Raw genomic sequence first — 21,072 nt, 5'->3', positions numbered from 1 at the left:
GGTGGCTGTTGTATACACCTCGCGCATTCTTGTGCAGTCTATGCTGAACCATTACCTGCAAAGCCAGGCGAAGAGGAGGCGGCTATGGCAGCGCGGCGATGAGAGTGATGAGGACATGGACACAGAATTGTCTCAAACTGTGAGCCTCTGCGCTTTGGAGATCCTGCTGGTAATGGGGCAGGTTCTAGCCACTGATCACCGATTTTGAGCCCAGGAAACAAGCACAGACTGATGGGACTGCATAGTTTTGCAGGTTTGGGACGATTCGCAGTGGCTGCGAAACTTTCACATGCGTAAGGGCACTTTCATGGAATTTTGTGACTTACTTTCCCCTGCCCTGAAATGCCAGAATACGAAGATGAGAGCAGCCTTCACAGTTGAGAAGTGAGTGGCAATAGCCTTCTGGAAGCTTGCAACGCCAGACAGTACCGGTCAGTCAGGAATCAATTTGGAGTGGGAAAATCTACTGTGGGGGCTGCTGTGATGCAAGTAGCCAAAGCAATCATTAAGCTGCTGCTACAAAAATAGGAGCGGGGTGGAACCGTGGAGGAAGGGATTAAAAAGAGAGAGAGAGAGAAAGGTGGGTAAGGAATGAGATTGGGGGATGGGGAAGAGAGCAGGTGGCGAGGAGCAGGGAGATTCAACTTCAGAGGACAGAGAGGGCAGGCAGGCTGCAGGTTTAACAGTAGAGAGACTGAGGGTATGGGGTGACTGGAGAGCTCGGGGGGGGGGGCAGCAGGAAGACAGACTTAACCACAACTATACAGAACACAGCAAAACTCTTATCTATGATCTAACTTAACCAAGACTACACAATTAGCAATAACAGAACACAATGCAACAATTTAAAAACCTACTTACAGCGCACAATTACAACAATTCTCTAACCTAACTTAACCACAGCTAGCAATGAAATTTACAACTTATCTACGACTAAGAACCTAATTCTAATAGGTGCACTTGCAGCAGTGGGGGGCGGGGGCTGCAAGCTGGCAGTCCAGGAAGGCACAGCTGAGCAGCAGCACAGGCTTTTTTTTAGCAGCAAAGTGTGCGGGAGTTTTAAGAGAGGTTTTAAGACACAGAGCAGGTTTAGCTTAAGTTCTGGGTGCTGGGAACAGAGGACCAGCAGCTTAAAATACTAAAATAAAAGATAGGGAGTCACAGAGGGATTTCTTACCAGCCCCAAAGGAAGCAGCGGGTAAGCAGCAAGATTCATCAGAAGGCTAGGTACGGTCTCAATATCAGGAGATCTCTCAGGCAGCAATTCGTTTTTCGTGGGGGGTTCAAAAACGGGGTACACTCAAAAACTAAACAAGAGCGGAGAAAGACCCCAGAACCCCTGGCTGATCAGACCAGGCAGACAATGAGAACCTTTCTGAGTCTGATCAGAAAATGTCTGGTTTTAAGGGCAATTAGGCACGTCTCCCACCGTACTTTCTGATTGGCTCAGAGGCAGGGGAAAGAGAACAAAAAAACAACAGGTGAGCACTAGAATGTCTAGGCAGGAGTCCTGTGCAATAGGTGACTCAAGCACATGAGGCTATGACTCATTGCCCAGGACCTTTAAAAACACAATTAGGTCTTGCAGCTGGACATTACCTACCCTACACGAGTCCCAGGTTTAACAAGGTTGATAACAGGACTAACCCTTGAACAGGGCAGTGGTGCCCACTTAGCACAAGTGGCCATCCCTTTGAGAAAGGGCAATGGCTCTTTGCGTGAACAACTTTTAAGGCCCTCCCTTTGAGAAGCAGTGCCCTGCTAAACAACTAACTTAACAGCCAGAGAAGCGGCGCGGGCCACAGGAGGAGAACAAAATGGAGTATGCGGACAGTGTAAGAAAACAAAATGAATAGGTAGCTGTATGGACAGGTCCCTCCTGTCCTCACATTCACTGGCATCTTTCCCATAATTTGATACTCACGTCCTTCACTCATTCAGATGAGCTCTTCTTCATTGGGGTCACTGATTCATGATTTCCGAGAACATTTTCATCTCGCATCTTTTTTTTTCCCGCCGTTATCTGAGAGATAGCCATTCGTGATGGTAAGGGAGGCTCAAATGATGTGCAGCTGCATGAGGGAGGGAAAAAGGTGAGAGTAAGTCATTTTAAAAAGATGACATTTATACAGAACACAAGCTCATATCTTTTCACGGTCGAACAACATATTCACCTTTATATAGCCATGTGATTTCACTAGAAGGTCGCATTTTTGCAACTTAATATGAGTGCCGGCCAGCTCTGATGTTAGAGATCTCCACAGATACAGGTCTGGGCAGGCGAATTTCAGCTGCATGCATACCATGAGTAGCACATTGTCTTTCAGCTTTGCAGCCTTTCTGTACACAGTGCCTCCTTCCCAATATACGAGCAAATCCATTCAATGTGCTTCTTTCCTGTTAACATAGCCGCAGAAACTCATCCCCCATCATCAATTCTCTGGGATGGATCCTTTACCCTTCCCCCACCATTGTGGCAGGTATCATGGAAGAACTGCTAAACCACCGCCCTTTCCCCCTCGATCGCATGTGCTCGCTCAGGGAAGATCCCCTGCTACCAAACGCAAACAAGCCCAGCGCCATTCCCCTCTCTCTTCCCCCTGGCTTGGCTTACCTGCAGACAGGAAGGATTTCTTGTAAGCGATTTCTTTAAGCACAAGCAACAAGACACCATAGGGAATGGCCATCTCTGTCCCCTTAATTAAATTCCTGAATTTAACAGGTACCATGAACGATATCCTCTCCTAGCGGATACACGCAAGATAAGAAGGATGTTTGCTTGAATGCTAGCAATGCCACCGCGATCATAACGCAGCTAGCCCCCTTGTCATGCAATGATACCAAATTACGTGCTACTGCAGCGTGGTCAAGTGTCCGTACTAACATGAGGGATGGAATAAGCTGCCTGTAGAAGGTTAGCGGCCGGCGGACCCTCTCCTGGGAGGAGGGGAGCCACACTGCTCGACACATGTGTCATGAGGTGCCTCTGTTCTCAGGGGTACGCCGCTGCACAGTCACTTAGAGCTCCGAGCCTTCTACTATAAGGCATGGCAATGAACACGAAGTAATAGAAGGCTCCGCGTCTGTGGCTCAGGGTTGAGCAGGTCCAATAGTTCAGGCAGTTGGGCCCTTTGGGGCAGGGACCGAGCGTGGCACAGTTAAAGGGGGCCAGCCTTGGTTCTGGTGCGGGGCACCAAACACACAGTAAGAAGTCAACCCTTTGTGGCTCAGGGTCTGAGCAGACCACCCTAGGACTTATAGCCTCTTTAGGCCAGGAAGAGGGGGGATTCGCCACCTCCGAGTACAGGTGGCAGGGGAACGCGTACCCACTCACTCCACTGCGAGTCAACCGGGGCTCTAGTAGCAGCTATACACCGCTGATGTGGTCAAGTGGGGTTCTACTGCCAACTACTGACATGGGTCTGCCATAGTCCTGCAGTCTGAATGGGTCAGCTGGCGACCTCGGGCTACACTTCATGTCGCTCCCCTCTGGGTACTGACCTGGGGCGTGAGCCTGGAAGTCTGTAGCATGGGCTCATCCTGGCCAGGGCTGGCAGTAAGCCAGTCCGGCAGTAACCTCTGGAAGTCCGGGCTAAAGGCTGGTCTCGAGGGGTTCCTCAGGTAGTAGCAGGGAGGGGGCTGGCAGCACTCTGTTGTAGGGACGGGCTACAGGGAAGCTTGGCAGCTAATCGTCATAGTTGGGTGCAACGGGAACCCGGCAGCGTCCTCGTCAGGTCAGCGAGCGCGGGGGAAGCTCTGCCAGTCAGGCGGCGGCCCTGGGCCCAGAGCTTCCCAGATCCAAGACACCTCTTGGGCAGAGGTCCGGCTCCAACGGCGGCTGCGGCTCCTGGTCTGAGGGCGGGCTTTTACTTTCTGGGTCGCTCCTGACCTTCTGAAGGGGGGGCTTCATGCTCAGTGTTTTGCCCTGCCCTTTAGGATCTTGACAGGGCTCGAACCCACCCTGGGGAGAAGGGGCCCAACACCTCGTTACCTGGCCTTGCCCAGAAAACCTTCGCGCAAAGTCTTTGAGTTACCATCCAGGAAAGCTTCATGAGATTCCATGGAGATTGCTGCTCCATCCAGACATGTTAAACAGACTTTTCCATAACTGTACTGGCGGATGCATATCCCAAGCTCCTCAGGCAATCAATCATTAATGTTGCGTTTTCACATGTTTTATGTTTACAAAGTGCACTCACCAAGGTGCTTCATTGGCTTCACTGTCTGGTAGTGGCTTGAGAGGCGCTGGAGGGTAATTTCCGTATGGGGTGAGAAAAAAGCTCTTGGCTGGTTGGGATGAACAGGTGCTGTGGCTCTCTGCAAGCTTCGGTCCTCCTCTTTCACTGCATCTTCCCCATCCGCAGAATCCCATCAGCCATGGTTGAGTACACACCCCACCTCGGAATCCCACGGATAGGGGTGGGGAACTGGTGGCGGACCCCTAGTTTATTGCATGCAGCTCAAAATAGAAGCAACATGTTTTCAGTCCTGCCCGGACCTTTACCTTGGTTTTCGTTAGGCCTTGTCTGAGCTCCTTAACTTTATACGATGCTCGCACTGAGTCACGGTGTAGCTTTCTACCCATCATGAGTCCTGGAAATGTGGAAGAGGCCCACACCAGGGACTCGTGCGATCCGTATGAAGTAAGGAGCTCGACAAGCCTACAGGAAAACCAAACGGAAGGTCCGAGGGGCGGCGAATGCTCTATTCTGCCATCAATCTAGGTCCCAACATCTTTTTTTTCAAATGTTTTTTCATTTTGTCTTTTGGAACGGAGTTCTTTTAAGCCCGGAATCCTCTCCCTAAGCGATCAGGATCCAGTACTCCCGTGCGGATCCTGCTGGAGCTCTTTTTCGATTCTTCAGGGAGACTGCATTGTTACTGTGCTGATGAGCTCTGCGTTGGTCACTGTGCTGGTGATCTTCCCGCTTGGCCCAAACAGGAAATGAAAATTCAAAAGTGAGGGGCTTTTTTTGGATCTACTAGCCAGTCCATCCGAGTTAGATTGCTTTCCAGAGAGGTCATTTAGTGGTCACTGTGGGATACCACCTGGGGGCCAATACCATGATTTGCGGGCCACACTAACCCTAATCCGATATGGCGATACCGATTTTCAGCACTACTCCTCTCGTCGGGGAGGAGTACAGAACCGCGTTTAAGAGGCCTATTATATCGATATAAGGACCTCGTTGTGTGGACGGTGCAGAGTTAAATCTGTTTCATGCTACTAAAATCGGTTTAAACACGTAGTGTAGACCAGGCCTAAGTTTCAAACTCTCTGTAAGGACTCGTATGCTAGAGAGCAGGAGGGTCTCAACAGGGGACCTTAACCTATGCAACTTGCTAACGCATAACCTGGCTCCACGCACACCCTTTCTTGCTTTGTGTGTCTGTTCAGTATAGCCAGTTAAGCCTGTTAAATGTGGCCTCTATCTACTTGTTCTGAGTGGGGGATTGGCTAGTCGCCTTGTGTATTTCCCTCCTTTCTGCCTGTGAGGACTCGGAGTTGAGGATGACTAGAGACATCAGACATCGTCTATAGGACTTCCTTTGAGCTTAAATGTGCCTCTGGGTACATCTTGTACTTGCAGTGAGGGGATTAGTTAGATTGGGCAAGTTTTTTTCATCCCAATGAAATATTTAAAGATGGACATTAACCTGATATTCATCACTTCTTGTGGAAAAAGTAAATTGGTCACAATTTGGGACACTTTTGTGATGTCTGAAAGATCAAGTTGAGGTAAAGAGGATTGGACCTGAGTGTAGAAATAATGTACAGACTTCAGGACAGTGGTAACCCTAATCTAAATAAGCTCTAGTTGGACTGGGGCCAGGAAGGTGGAGCAGGGCAGAAAGACCACATCTTTAAGTGTTTTGAGAACGGCTAGTGAGTATTCTGAAAGTATTAGGTGCTTGTACCGTGCACAGATTCTGTCCTTTAATGTATTTCAATTTTACTTTTTGCTGCTCTGAATATTGTTTGTGGTACTCTTTCTGCAAGAGAATGCTCAGACTCAGCATGAAGCTTTGAATCTTTAGGTGACAAGCTTGAAGATTCGGGAAGGCTTCTGGACCATGAACTCAAATGAAATGAAAGAAAACATTTGCTTTTTTCTCTTTAGTGAGGAAGTGCAAGTATTTCCTTATGGGGTGTAATACATGTGGCTATTCAGTTCCACATTTATGTCTATGCTTTTCTGAGACACGACAATGTGGCTTACTGCACCGATATTTTCTGTCAAATGTTAGCTATGCTTGAATGAGACGCTAACTTAAATTAGAGTACTGTAAAAGTTGATTTGCTACCCTATTTTACTTAGAAGATGAGAGAGTTCACCTTTGCTTTTGGAGCCTTTTTTTTTCTTTTTAATTACTGACTCTTAGTGGGCTTGAAACAGTCTTTCCATACTCATCATAGTTCTGGGGGCAAGACACTGATTTGACATAAGTTATTAGCATGTCTTATAAAAACCCACAGACACAGGGCCTTGGTTATAGATCCGGGCCAACTGTATCTGCAGGGCCCTGGGTTGGGAAAGGATTTCTAACAGGAATGAGGGGTGAGACTGCTGTTATGAGCGTACTCCATGAGGCTCTTTCCTTCACACACCAGGAGGGGGGCAGTGAGCTCATATGTCTTGTGCTAGAAGCCAGCTGAGCAGGTTTAAAACATGTTTCGCTCCTTCAGTAGAAACAGATTAGCATTTGACCACCAACAACCAAGAGAGCGGGAGGGGAGATGGATTTGGAAGAATTTATGGAACTTGTTGGGGATCTTTCCCTTTTCATCCATGTGTGATAGTGACATGCACTGGGAATATTCTCATGGTTCTCTTTGGAGCTGATGGTGCTCAGAGGTTAGGCTTTCTCCTCCTTCACTTCCTTCTCCAACTCCTAGGTTAAATATGATGCTCCAGAAGGTCCTTCCCCACTCTCTGCAGCTCCTTAGAGCCCTAGAAGCAAGCAAGCAGGAGAACCTGTCATTTCATTTCCCCACAGAGGTCTAAATTTTCTGTTAAAATTGAAATTTTTTTTGTAGGGAAAAATGTCAGTTTTTCAAGGGCATTTTTGGTCGTAAGAGCATTCCATTGAAATACCTCTAGTCACAACTCTTTCTGCTTTAGTTTATCATCTACAAAATAAGTATAATACGCTTATATGTATCATGGGGGCATGTGAAGTTTAAATAATGTGCCGGTCCTATAGTTTGTATTCAGGGGAAAATTCCTGTTGTAGTTTCTTGTTGGACTCAAGTGGGTATTTTGTCTGGAGTACGAGTGCCAGCATTTTAAAATTGATTTGATTCTCAACTAAACGGTGGCCATATAATTCAATTTATTTACAAGTCACTGAGTTGCTTGTCCTGTGTGGTGGATCTGATTGGAATCCAGTCTTTCAGGGGGAGCTAAAGTGCTATGTTGACTGATTAGTCTGATTAATTAACTTTTATTCAACAGTTTTCATGATACAACAATCAGAACTATGCCTGGAGTTAGAGACAACTGTTGTTTATGTTTGCAAGGCTATCAATCATTTATAAAACTAAAAGCTAAAGCCAAAGATATTATGCAGTGCTTCTATCTAGGGTAGGATTTTTTTTTCTATATTTTTCCTTCATACTGTTAATTAAAATTCGTCAAGAACAGCTCTAGTAAGAAATTATCTAAGCCAAGGTCAAGGACAGCCTAAACAAAGAATTTTTTTTGAGGGATGGTTTCATATGAGATTTCCTGGCAATTAGAAATATAATTATATACAAAAAGATGCTTTAAAATAACACTAAGAATTTTGTTTAAAATGTGCGAGAACTAAATATAGTCTGCGTTGAAAAGACACTATGATGGTATTTTTATTATATATATTAATTATTTATTACTTTAAACACAATAAAAAACAAAGAAAAAAAATCTCATAAACCTCCATAATGCACTCATGGGAAAGATGGAACAGGAAATTAGATGTTTAGTAAACTTTTTGTATTTGTGTCTATACAGGGGTTTTGGATCTCTCAACTTCTGATCTTTGGGAGTTCTGTTTTTTCTCTCTAAAAGAAGAAATGTGGCTATATTTTGTTTTGTACACAGACAAAGTAAAAAGAGGAGACCAAATGTTGGTTAGACCATCCTTGATATTTTAGTTTAAGGTTGCTAGTCTATTTGTTGTTCGTGCCATGAGTATTGGAGTCATGCATAACGTCAGGATGGAATAGGAATTTAAGACAAGATAAGGATCACATACTTATGGGTTCATATTTTTTCAGTTGTAGGCACGATATAGCTGTTTGAAAATGTGTCCTTCCTCTTAATTTCTCAGATTTTGTTGCAGTTGATCAGCCTTTGTGTATGTATAAACCAGTTAGGTATGCAGTGTTGCTATTTTTAACAAGGCACGTTGTACATTCAGGTATCCAGCCACTTCATCTTTTTTCATAGAGTGGGAGAAGGGAGGTGTCTTTACTGCATCTCTTTCTGATACTGCCTTATCCATAGTAGAACCCAAAGTCATTGGACATTGCTGCTAGTCTTCTTCATTTGTGAGGGTTGAGTATCCTCCATAATTCTTTTTAGTTTAAAGAGAAAACCCCTTGAGACTTTCCTGGTTTGTAGCCAAATTCACTACGAGTTAGTGGTTGTGGCTAGTTAGCTTCATGACTAAGTAAAAATGAACCATGAGAAATGGAACAAATGAGCCATGAGAAGAAATGGTGAGCTAGCATGCAAGTTTTGAGAAAACTTTTGGCAGGTATTTTATGGCTTTAACAGAAAATCAGTCTCACTTCAGTGGCCTCAGCTGAAAGCAAAACCAGGCAAACTTTGAAGTTTCAGCATGAGTTTTGTTTTGGAGTCTTAGAGTTCATTTTATCAAAACCTCAAGAAAAGGTGGAGAGTTAAATAAGCTTGTGTGAACTGAAACATGTAACAGTTTGCACAAAAACTGTAGTGAATTTTAAATCATCAAAGTTCTATTACACATTGTTCTATTTCAGATATGTACTGATTTTTTTAAAGAGAGATTATTCAAATGCCAAATGGCGAACTTAGGTCCAGCTCTCAAATAATTAAACTAACTTTTAACCCATACGAAAAAGGCAGCTGTATTTGTGTGTCAAAAGCCAAAAAAGTGAATTTATGTCTGGCAGCTTTCTCTGCTCCCTGTGAGACATTTTTCAAAACTTGTGTAGTTTTTGTCAGCAATTTCTGCTGACTATAATGGGAAACTGTTCAGCAAATGCATTGTGTAGTGCCAAAATTTAGAGAGGGGCACTTTCAACTTAGCCTCAAGTATTCAGAGGGGGGGTAGCCGTTGTTTAGTCTGGATCTGTAAAGCAGCAGAGAATCCTGTGGCACTTATAGACTAACAGACGTTTTGGGCGTGGCTTTCGTTGGGGTGAATACCCACTCGTCAAGACGGCAGGTAGTTGGAAATTTCCAGGGTATGTATTATCTGCTAGCAAGCAGCTAGAGATAACGAGGTTAGTTCAATCAGGGAGGTGGAGGCCCTGTTCTACAGTAGAGGTGTGAAAACCAGGAGGAGAAACTGGTTCTGTATGGCAAGCCATTCACACTCTTGTTTAGTCCAGAGCTGATGGTGTCAATTTGCAGATATGGAAACAGCTAAACAAAGCTAAACAAAGACTAGCTAAACAAAGACTGTGGACCAGTTGGACCCTCCGCAGGCATGCTGACGAAGGCAACTGACCTGCATCCTCGCAGCTACCGGCAGCAGCGCCGCCCCATGTTGCGCCCCAGGACACCGCTTGCTGGTGCCTGGGAGCTGCCTTTGTTTGTTTGTTTATTTGTTTTGGGGAGGGAGTTTGAATAATGACTTCCCCTTGAAAGTTAGCACCGGTTTTCTGTATGAAGAGAGATGGATAGCATCTTTAAATCAAGAGTTTTTCAGAAAAAGTACTGGGAGCTCAGTCTGGGTATGAAATCCTTACCCAATTGAAGTCAATGAAGATTTGTTGTCGGAAATTGAGACCATGATTAAAATATATGCCTTATTTACTGATTTTACACAGAGTTGCAAAACAAGGCACATGATCAAAACTTGAATAGTAGCAGAGCTTTTATACAGCTACAAAGCAGAACCACAGAGTGTTTCACTTTTAAAGCTGGTTCTGTGAAGGAAAGAAGGGGTTCCACCCTTCTCTAGCTTCTTTGGTATATAAAGAGACTTGGGAAAAATTTATGTAACTTTGTGTGTGGGGTTGTTTTGTTATTTTTAAGAGGTTGTTTGCAAATCTGATCTTTACTTATTTTGCTGAGATTTTAGGTCTCAGATGTATTTTTAATGTAAAGCATCTTTTTTCATTGACATGAATTAACTAGGTGTTAACTGAGAATTGTAACTTACTACATTATACCATTAACTTTTATCAGGTTTAACTACATTGATTTCATGACTTCACCGTTGTTCAGAGACACCACACAGACACTTCTCATGTAGAAACCAACAGGAAAAATCGATTAAAAAAGAGGGATTGGGCGGGGGTCAGAGGAGGGTTTTAGTCTCCTTGGTTTTATTCAATCTAAGAAGAAACCATATGTTTTAAATTTCCTTTTAGGTTTCCTTTTAAAGGAGGAAGGTGAGTTCAAAGAAGCAATTGAAAATCTTCTATTTTTAGAAGCAAATAGGTGTGTGCCAGAATATTTATGGTCTGTCTTCACTTCTATTTTCTGTATTATGAAGAATATTTGTATGAAAAACCGATTTTTTATTTTCAGAAAAATTAATCTGCTCTTAGCTGCTATCACTCACCAAATCTTAATCTTCTGTGACTCCATGTGCAATTATTGTGCTGTGATTTGATGCCACAAACAGAGACTTCTGATTCAGGTGGGAATAAACAAAATAAGATTTAAGAACAAAGATTGTGCTTTTAGTATCTCTATAAAATTGAGTGCAGACCAATGTAGAAATAATACTAGTACTTAAGTTAAAGATCTTGAGAATTTATGTGCAATGTACTCTATCCCTAAGTATACCAATAATTCAGCACTATTTAGAAACCTTCACTTAATGCTACCGATTCCAAACTAATGCTCAATATCGATCATACCATATTCTCTTTCAGTTTAGTCCACTATCACGTCTTTAGACATCTTCCCCATTAAATTTCTGTTGCAAATTCATTGATTCATTCACATACTGCTGATTCCTCTGTGGGCTAGTGCTTATTCTCTCTCTTAGGTGACTCTGGGAAATGTGCAGGTCATAGAGGAGGGCTTTGCTGCCAATGGGATTCCCTAACTGTGGTGGCGGTGCATAGATGGAACCTGCATATCCCTATCTGGTACTGAGCACAAGGGGCAGACCAGTACCATAAACCCGCAAGGGACCTTTCCAGTGGTGCTGCAAGCACTATGGATCACAAGGGCGTTTCACCAACATACACGTTGGAATGCCAGGAAGGGATTCATTGACCCTCGCATATTCAGGAACACTACTCTTTTAAGCGGTTGCAAGGCAAGGGAATTACTTCCCAGACAGAAAAAATAACAGTGGGATGTTGAAAATACCCTGTAGTTATCCTGGGTGACCCAGCCTACCCTTGATGCCATGGCTCAGAAGCCATACACAGGCAGCCGGGACAGTGTCAGAAGCGTGTTCAACTACGGCGTAAAGCAAGTGCAGAATGGTGGTTAGAATGCGCATTTCTGGCCATGTTAAAGGTGAGCTGAGAGCACATTACGACTCGCTCACACTCAGCCAAAGCCAATGTCCCCAGATGCTGCTGTTGTGTGCTCCTCACAGCCCTGTGAGAGTAAGAGAGGAACCTTTATGGCAGTGGGAGGCGTGAGGCAAATCACCGCTCGCTGATTGACGTGCAGCCAAGACTCAGCCGATTAGAGAGCACACGAGGGAAGTGGTGCGCATCAGGAGAAGCTTGAAAACGATTTCACCACGCGGCCAGGGTATCGGGTTGACCTGCTGTGTTTGTTTCCCCGTGATGAATCCCCCGCCCCTTGTTTGACTCATTCCGTAAGCAACCACCCTCCCCTTTGATTACAGCTTGCTTAAGGCAAATAAAGTCACTCTCATTTAAAAATTCATGTTTTCCTTTATTAAAGTCATTATAAAAGAGGGAGAGAGAACTTGACCAAGTAGCCCAGTATGGTTGGAAGAGGATAGGAGGGAAGGAAAAGGCCATTAAAAAAATTTCAAGTAATGAACAGCCTTTTGGTTGGGCTGTCCACGGGAGGTGTGGAGGGGCGGGTGCACGAATTCCTCCCCACGCGTTATTACATGTCTGGGTGAGGAAGATATGGAACATGATGAGGGTGAAGTGTACACAGGGGTGCAGCGGCACTCTGTGACCCTGCTGACTGTTCCTGAAGCTCCACCAAATGTCAGGAGGGATGTCAGTTGATCACGCCCACAAGCCCCAACTCGCATTCCCGCCACGCGCTGATCTTCCTGCCGCCACCTCCATCTCGAACGTCCCTTCTGTCCTCACGTTTTTCCGCTCCTATCCTCAGTTGGTCCTTCCTGCAGCAGGTTAATGGATCTGGGAGCAATTACCACAGCAGGTGGGGCTGCCAAAATAAACTTATTATTGAAAATGCAAAAACAGGAGAAAATTCAATAGTGAGGGGTATGGGGTTTGTCTAAGGTAACAATTGGGTATGTCAGGGGAGGGTTCTTTAGCAAATAGTATTAGGGGTTTCCAATAGTGGGTACAATCAGATGGCGGTACAATAACAGGTTGTAGACCAATGAACACTGAAGTATAAATGTAACAGGTAGCTAACATTCTATGTAAAGTTGCTGTGTCCACAGCAGCATATATCCAACTAACAGTTATGGTTAAATGTGTCACATAGTGTTTAAATGTAAAATGTGAGGTGTGTTAAGAAAAAAGGGTAATCAATGGAGTTTTATGCAGACTTCAGTTAATTACAATGAGATTGGGATCTCTTCTCTTTTAGGATTTCTTTTAAGCCACAAGCAAACAGCCCAGTAGGAATGGCCATCTCTGTCCCCTTAATTAAATTCCTGAATTTCAACCAGGTTACCATGAACGATATCACTCTCCTGAGGATAACACAGCAAGATAAAGAACGGATGTTGCTTGAATGCTAGCAATCACCGGGACCATACGCAGCTAGGCTTTGTCATGCAATGATACCAAATTACGTGCTACATGCATGGCGTGGTCAAGTGTCCTACCATGGAGGATGGAATAAGGCTGCCTGTAAAGGTGTACGGCCGGGGCTCGACCCTCCCTGGGGAGGAGGGGAGCCACACTGGCCTCGACACATGTCGTCTGAGGTGGCCTCTGTCCTCAGGGGTGAGCGCCGCTGCACAGTCACTTGAGCTCCGGCCTTCTACTATAGGGCAGGGCAATGAACACGAAATTATAGAGGCTCCGGTCCTCGTGGCTCAGGGTTGAGCAGTCAATAGTTCAGGCAGCTTGGGCCCTTTGGGGCAGGACCGAGCAGTGGCACAGTTAAAGGGGGCCCAGCCCTTGGTTTGGGCGGGGCACCAAACACACAGTTAAGATAGCTCAGACCCTTGTGGCTCAGGGTTGAGCAGACACCACTAGACTTGATAGCCTCTTTAGGCCAGGAAGAGGGGGGGATTCTGCCACCCGAGTACAGGTGGCAGGGGGAACGCAGACCCACTCACTCCACTGCGTTCCAACCCGGGGCTCTAGTAGCAGCTATCACCGCTGATGGTCAGTGGGGTTCCTTACTGCAACATACTGACATGGGTTCTGCCATACCTGCAGTCTGATTGGAGTCAGCTGCCCCCGGGCTACTTCCAGTCTCCCCCTCTGGGCCTACCTGACCTGGGGCGTCAGCCCCTGGGAAGTCTAGTAGCATGGGCTCCTCCTGGCCAGGGCTGGGCAGTAGGTCCGGCAGTACCTCTGGGAAGTCCGGCTAGGCCTGGTTCGGGGGTTCCTCAGGGTAGTAGCAGGGACGGGGAGGCTCCGGCAGCTCCTCGTTGTAGCGGGCACGGGGAAGCTCTGGCAGCTACTCGTCATAGTGGGTGCAGGGAAGCCCCGGCAGCTCCTCGTCGTAGCGAGCGCGGGGAAGCTCTGGCCAGTCAGGGCGGCGGCCCTGGGCCTCAGCAGCTTCCCAGTCACAAGCACCCTCTGGCAGGTCTGCTCCCAACGGCGGCTGGGCTCCGGCTGAGGGCCGGCTTTTATACTTCTGGGTCGCCTCCTGACCTTCTGAGGGGCGGGCTCACTGCTCAGTGGCCCTGCCCCTTTAGGAGTCTGACAGGGCTCGACCCACCCTGGGGAGAAGGGGAGCCACACCACCTCGTTACACTGCCCTGCCCAGAAACCTTCTGCAAAGTCTTTTGGAGTACCTCCAGGAAAGCTTCATGGAGATGTCCCTGGAGGATTGCTGCTCCATCTCCAGACATGTTAACAGACTTTTCCAATAACTGTACTGGCCGCGAATGCATCCCAAGTCCTCAGGGCAAATCAATCATTAAAAATGCTTGCTTTTAAACCATGTTTTATGTTTACAAAGGTACACTCACCAGAGGTCGCTTCCATGGCTTCACTGTCTGGTCTAGTGGCTTGGGAGGGCTGGGAGGGTAATTCCGTATGGGTGAGAAAAAGCTCCTGGCTGTTGGGGAGAACAGAGTGCTGTGTGCTCTCTGCAAGCTCGTCCTCCTCTTCATCCTCATCTTCCCCATCCGCAGAATCCTCAGCCATGGTTGAGATTACCACCCCCACCTCGGAATCCACGGATAGGGGTGGGGAACTGGTGGCGGACCCCCCTAGATTTGCATGCAGCTCAAAATAGAAGCAACATGTTTTCAGCCCTGCCCCGGACCTTCCGTTTGGTTTTCTGTTAGGCTTGTCTGAGCTCCTTAACTTTCATACGATGCTGCACTGAGTCCCTGGTGTGGCCTTTCTCCATCATGGTCCTGGAAATTTTTTCAAATGTTTTTTCATTTTGTCTTTTGGAACGGAGTTCTGTTAACACGGAATCCTCTCCCTATAAAGCGATCAGATCCAGTACCTCCCGTGCGGTCCATGCTGGAGCTCTTTTTCGATTCTCAGGAGACTGCATTGTTACCTGTGCTGATGAGCTCTGCGTGGTCACCTGTGCTGGTGATCTCTCCACGCTGGCCAAACAGGAAATGAAAATCAAAAGTTTGAGGGGCTTTTTTTGTCTACCTAGCCAGTCCATCCGAGTTCAGATTGCTTTCCAGAGAGGTCATAGTGGTGCACTGTGGGATACCACCTGGAGGCCAATACCATTGATTTGCGGCCACACTAACCCTAATCCGATATGGCGATACCGATTTCAGCACTACTCCTCTCGTCGGGGAGGAGTACAGAACCGGTTTAAAGAGGCCTTTATATCGATATAAAGGACCTCGTTGTGTGGACGGTGCAGAGTTAAATCTGTTTAATGCTACTAAAATCGGTTTAAACACGTAGTGTAGACCAGGCCTAAGTTTCAAACTCTCTGTAAAGGACTCGTATGCTAGAGAGCAGGAGGGTCTCAAACAGGGGACCCTTAACCTATGCAACTGCATAAAGCATAACCTTGCTCCACGCACACCCTTTCTCTGCTGCTGTGTCTGTTCAGTATAGCCAGGAAGCCTGTAAATGTGGCCTCTATCTACTTGTTCTGAGTGGGGGATTGGCTAGTCGCCTGTGTATTTCCCTTCCTTTCTGCCTGTGAGGACTCGGAGTTGAGGATGACTAGAGAACCATCAGACATGTCTATAGGCTTCCCTTGAGCTTAAATGTGCCTCTGGGTACATCTTGTACTATGCAAGAGGGGGATTAGTTTAGATCTGGGCAAGTTTTTTCATCCCAATGAAAATAATTTAAAAGATGGAACATAACCTGATATTGTCATCACTTCTTGTGGAAAAAGTAAATTGTCACAAATTTGGGGACACTTTTGTGTGTCCTGAAAAGATCAAGTTGAGGTAAAGAGGATTGGACCTGAGTGTAGAATAATGTACAGAACTTCAGGACAGTGGATAACCCTAATCTAAATTACAGCTCTAGTTGGACTCGGGGGCCAGGGGAGGTGGAGCAGGGCAGAAAGACACATCTTAAAGTGTTTTGAGAAGGCTAGTGAGTATTCTGAAAGTATTAGGTAGCCTTGTACAGTGCACAGATTCTGTCCTTTAAATGTATTTCAATTACTTTTGCTGCTCTGAATATTGTTTGTGGTAACTCATTCTGCAAGAGAATGACTCAGACTCAGCATGAAGCTTTGATCTTTAGGTGACAAAAGCTTGAAGATTCGGTGAAAGGCTTCTGACCCATGAACATCAGAATGAAATGAAAGAAAACATTTGGCTTTTTTCTCTTTAGTAGAGAAGTGCAAGTATTTCTATGGGGTGTAATACAATGTGGCTATTCAGCTTCACATTTATGTCTATGCTTTTCTGAGACACGACAATGTGGCTTACTGCCCGATATTTTCTGTCAAATGCTGCTATGCTTGAATGGACGCTAACTTAAATTAAGTACTGTAAAAGTTGATTTGCTACCCTAATTTTACTTAAGAGATGAGAGAGTTCACCTTTGCCTTTTGGAGCCTTTTTTTTCTTTTTAAATACTGACTCTTAGTAGGGCTGAAAGCAGTTGCTTTTCCATACCTCATCATAGTTCTGTGGAGGCAAGCACACTGATTTGACAATAAGTATAGCATGTCTTATAAAACCACAGACACAGGGCTTGGTTATAGATCCAGGGCCAAACTGTACTCTGCAGAGGACCCTGGGTTGGGAAAGGGATCTAAACAGAATGAGGGAGTGAGACTGCTGTTATGAGCGTACTCCATGAGCTCTTCCTTCAACACACCAGGAGGGGGCAGTGAGCTGCATAGTCTTGTGCTAGAAGCCAGACTGAGCAGGTAAAACATGTTTCTCCTCAGTAGAACAGAATTAGCATTTGACCACAACACACCAAAGAGAGGGGAGGGGAGATGGGATTTGGAAGAATTATGGAACTTGTTGGGGATCTTTCCCTTTTCATCCATGTGTGATAGTGACATAGCACTGGGATATTCTCATGGTTTCTCTTTGGAGCTGATGGTGCTCAGAGGTTAAGGCTTTCTCCTCCTTCACTTCCTTCTCCAACTCCTAGTTAAAATATGATGCTCCAGAAGGTCCTTCCCCACTCTCTGCAGCTCCTTAGAGCCTTAGAAGCAAGCAAGCAGAGAACTGTCATTTCAATTTTCCCCACAGAAAGTCTAAATTTTCTGTTAAAATTGAAATTTTTTGTAGGGAAAATGTCAGTTTTTCAAAGGGCATTTTTGGTCCATTCCATCTGAAATACCTCTAGTCACAACCTCTTTCTGCTTTAGTTCATCCATCTACAAAATAAGTATAATACGCTTATGTATCATGGGGGCATTGTGAAGTTTAAATAATGTGCCGGTCCTATAGTTTGTATTCAGGGAAAATTCCTGTTGTAGATTTCTGTTGGACTCAGTGGGTATTTTGTCTGAGTACGAGTGCAGCATTTTAAAAATGCTTTGAATGTCTCAACTAAAAGGTGCCATATAATTTCAAATATTATTAAAAAGTCACTGAAGTTGCTTAGTACCCTTGTGGTGGATCTGATTGGAATCCAGTCTTTCAGGGGGAGCTAAAGCTGCTATGTTGAACTGTAGCTGAATTAATTAACTTTTATTCAACAAGTTTTCATGTATACAACAATCAGAACTATGCCTGAGTTAGAGACAACTGTTGTTTATGTTTGCAAGCTATCAATCATTTTTATAAAACTAAAAGCTAAAGCCAAAGAATAATTATGCAGTGCTTCTATCTAGAGGTAGGATTTTTTTTCTATATTTTCCTTCATACTGTTAATTAAAATTCAGTCAAGAACAGCTCTAAGTAAGAAATATCTAAGCAAAGGTCAAGGACAGCCTAAACAAAGAATGAGGATGTCCATATGAGAATTCTCCTGGCAATAGAAATTAATTATATACAAAAAGATGCATTAAAATAACACTAAGAATTTGTTTAAAATGTGCGAGACTAAATATAGTCTGCGTTGAAAAGACACTATGAAGGTATTTTTATTATATATATAATTATTTATTATTTAAAAACAAATAAAAAACAAAGAAAAAAATCTCATAAAAACCTCCATAAATGCACTCATGGAAAGATGGAACAGAAATTAGAATGTTAGTAAACTTTCTTGTATGTGCCTATACAAGGGTTTTAGGATATCTCAAATTCTGATCTTTGGGAGTTCTGTTTTTTCTCTCTAAAAAGAAAAATAGTGGCTTATTTTGTTTTGAGTACACAGACAAAGTAAAAAAGAGGAGACCAAATGTTGGTTATACCATCCTTGATAATTTTAGTTTAAGGTTGCTAGTCTATTTGTTGTCGTGCCATGAGTATTGGAGTGCATAAAGTCAGATGAGAATAGGAAATCTTAAGACCAAGGATAAGATCACATACTATGGGTCATATTTTCAGTTGTAGGCACGATATAGGCTGTTCTTGAAAATGTGTCCTTCCTCTTAATTTTCTCGATTTTGTGCAGTTGATCAGCCTTTGTGTATGTGTATAAACCAGTAGGTATGCAGTGTTAGCTATTTTTAACAAGGCACGTTGTACATCAGGTATCCAGCCACATCAGTCTTTTTTCTAGAGTGGGAGAAGGGAGGTGTCTTTACTGCATCTCTTTCTGATACTGCCTTATCCATAGTAGAACCCCAAAGGATCATTTGGACATTGCTGCTGTCTTCTCATTTGTGAGGTTGAGATCCTCCATAATCTTTTAGTGCTAAAGAGAAAAACCCCTTGAGACTTTCCTGGTTTGTAGCCAAATTCACTACGAGTTTAGTGAGTTGTGGCTAGGTAGCTTCAATGACTAAGTAAAAATGAGACCATGAGAAATGGAACAAATGAGACCATGAGAAATGGTGAGCTAGCAGGCAAGTTTTGAGAAAACTTGGCAGGTATTTATGGCTTTAGACAGAAAATCAAGCTAACTTCAGTGGCCTCAGCTGAAGCAAAACCAGGCAAAACTTTGAAGTTTCAGCTGAGTTTTGTTTTGAGATCTTAGAGTTCATTTTAATCAAAACCTCAAAGAAAAGGTGGAGAGTAATAAGAGCTTGTGTGAACTGAAACAATGTAACAGTTTGCACAAAAACTGTAGTGAATTTAAATCATCAAGTTCTATACACATTGTTCTATTTCAGATATGTACTGCATTTTTAAAGAGAGATTTTCAAATGCACAAATGGGAATTAGGTGCCCAGCTCTCAAATACATTAAATAACTTTTAACCCATACGAAAAAGCAGTGTATTTGTGTGTTCAAAGCCAAAAAAGGAATTTATGTCTGGCAGCTTCTCTGCTCCCTGTGAGAAACATTTTCACAACATTGTGTTAGTTTTGTCAAGCAATTTCTGCTGACCTATAATGGGAACTGTTCAGCAAATGCATTGTGTAGTGCCAAAAATTTAGAGAGGGGCATCTTTCAACTTAGCTCAAGTATCAGAGGGGTAGCCGTGTTAGTCTGGATCTGTAAAAGCAGCAGAGAATCCTGTGGCACCTTATAGACTAACAGACGTTTTGGAGCGTGAGCTTTCGTGGGTGAATACCCACTTCGTCAGACGCAGGTAGTGGAAATTTCCAGGGGTAGGTATATATATGCTAGCAAGCAAGCTAGAGATAACGAGGTTAGTTCAATCAGGGAGGATGGGGCCCTGTTCTAGCAGTAGAGGTGTGAAAACCAAGGGAGGAGAAACTGGTTCTGTAATTGGCAAGCCATTCACACTCTTTGTTTAGTCCAGAGCTGATGGTGTCAAATTTGCAGATGAACAGCTAAACAAAGCTAAACAAAGACTAAAGCTAAACAAAGACTGTGGACCAGTGGACCCTCCGCAGGCATGCTGCCGAAGGCAACCTGCCTGCCATCCTCGCAGCTACCGGCAGAGCGCCCCCCATGGCTTGCCGCCCCAGGCACGCGCTTGCTGGTGCCTGGAGCTGCCTTTGTTTGTTTGTTTATTTGTTTTAGGGGAGGGGAGTTGAATAATGACTCCCCTTGAAAGAGCACGGTTTCTGTATGAAGAGAGAATGGATAGCATCTTTAATCAAGAGTTCTTCAGAAAAAGTACTGGGAGCATCAGTCTGGGATGAAATCCTACCCAATTGAAGTCAATGGAAGATTTGTTGTCGGAATTGAACCACTGATAAATAGATGCCTATTTACTGATTTTTACACAGAGTTGCAAAACAGGCACATGATCAAAAACTTGAATAGTAGCAGAGCTTTATACAGCTACAAAGCAGAACCACAGGTGTTTCACTTTAAAGCTGGTCTGTGAAAGGGAAAAGAAGGGGTTCACCCTTCTCCTAGCTTCTTTGGTATATAAAGAAGACTTGGAAAACATTTATGTAACATTGTGTGTGGGGTTGTTTTGTTATTTTAAAGAGGAGTTGTGTATGCCAAATCTGATCTTTACTTATTTTGCTGGAAGAATTTTAGGTCTCAGATGTATTTTATAAATGTAAAGATCTTTTTTCATTTAGACAATTGAATTAACTAGGTGTTAACTGAGAATTGTAACTTACTAAAATTATACCATCTAACTTTATCAGGTTTAACTACATGATTTCATGACTTCACCAGTTGTTCAGAGACACCACACAGACACTTCTCATGTAGAAACAAACAGGAAAAAAATGATAAAAAAATAGAGGGATGAGGGAGGGGTCAAGAGGAAGGGTTTTAGTCTCCTTGGTTTTATTCATCATAAAGAAGAAAACCATATGTTTTAAAATTTCCTTTTAGGTTTCCTTTAAAGGAGGAAGGGTGAGTTCAAAAGAAAGCATTGAAAATCTTCTATTTTTAGAAGCAAATAAGGTGTGTGCCAGAATATATATGGTCTGTCTTTCACTTCCATTATTCTGTATTATGAAGAATATTTGTATGAAAACCCATTTTTTATTTCAGAAAAATTAATCTGCTCTTGCTGCTATCACTCACCCAAATCATAATCTTCTGTGACATCACAGTCAATTATTGTGCTGTGATTGATGCCACAAACAGAGACTTCTGATTTCAGGTGGGAATAAACAAATAAGATTATAAGAAACAAAGATTGTGCTT

The sequence above is a fragment of the Chelonoidis abingdonii genome, chromosome 2, assembly GCF_003597395.2.
Source record: "Chelonoidis abingdonii isolate Lonesome George chromosome 2, CheloAbing_2.0, whole genome shotgun sequence".
Taxonomy (NCBI): Eukaryota; Metazoa; Chordata; order Testudines; family Testudinidae; genus Chelonoidis; species Chelonoidis abingdonii.
Note: the sequence above shows the minus strand (reverse complement) of the source record.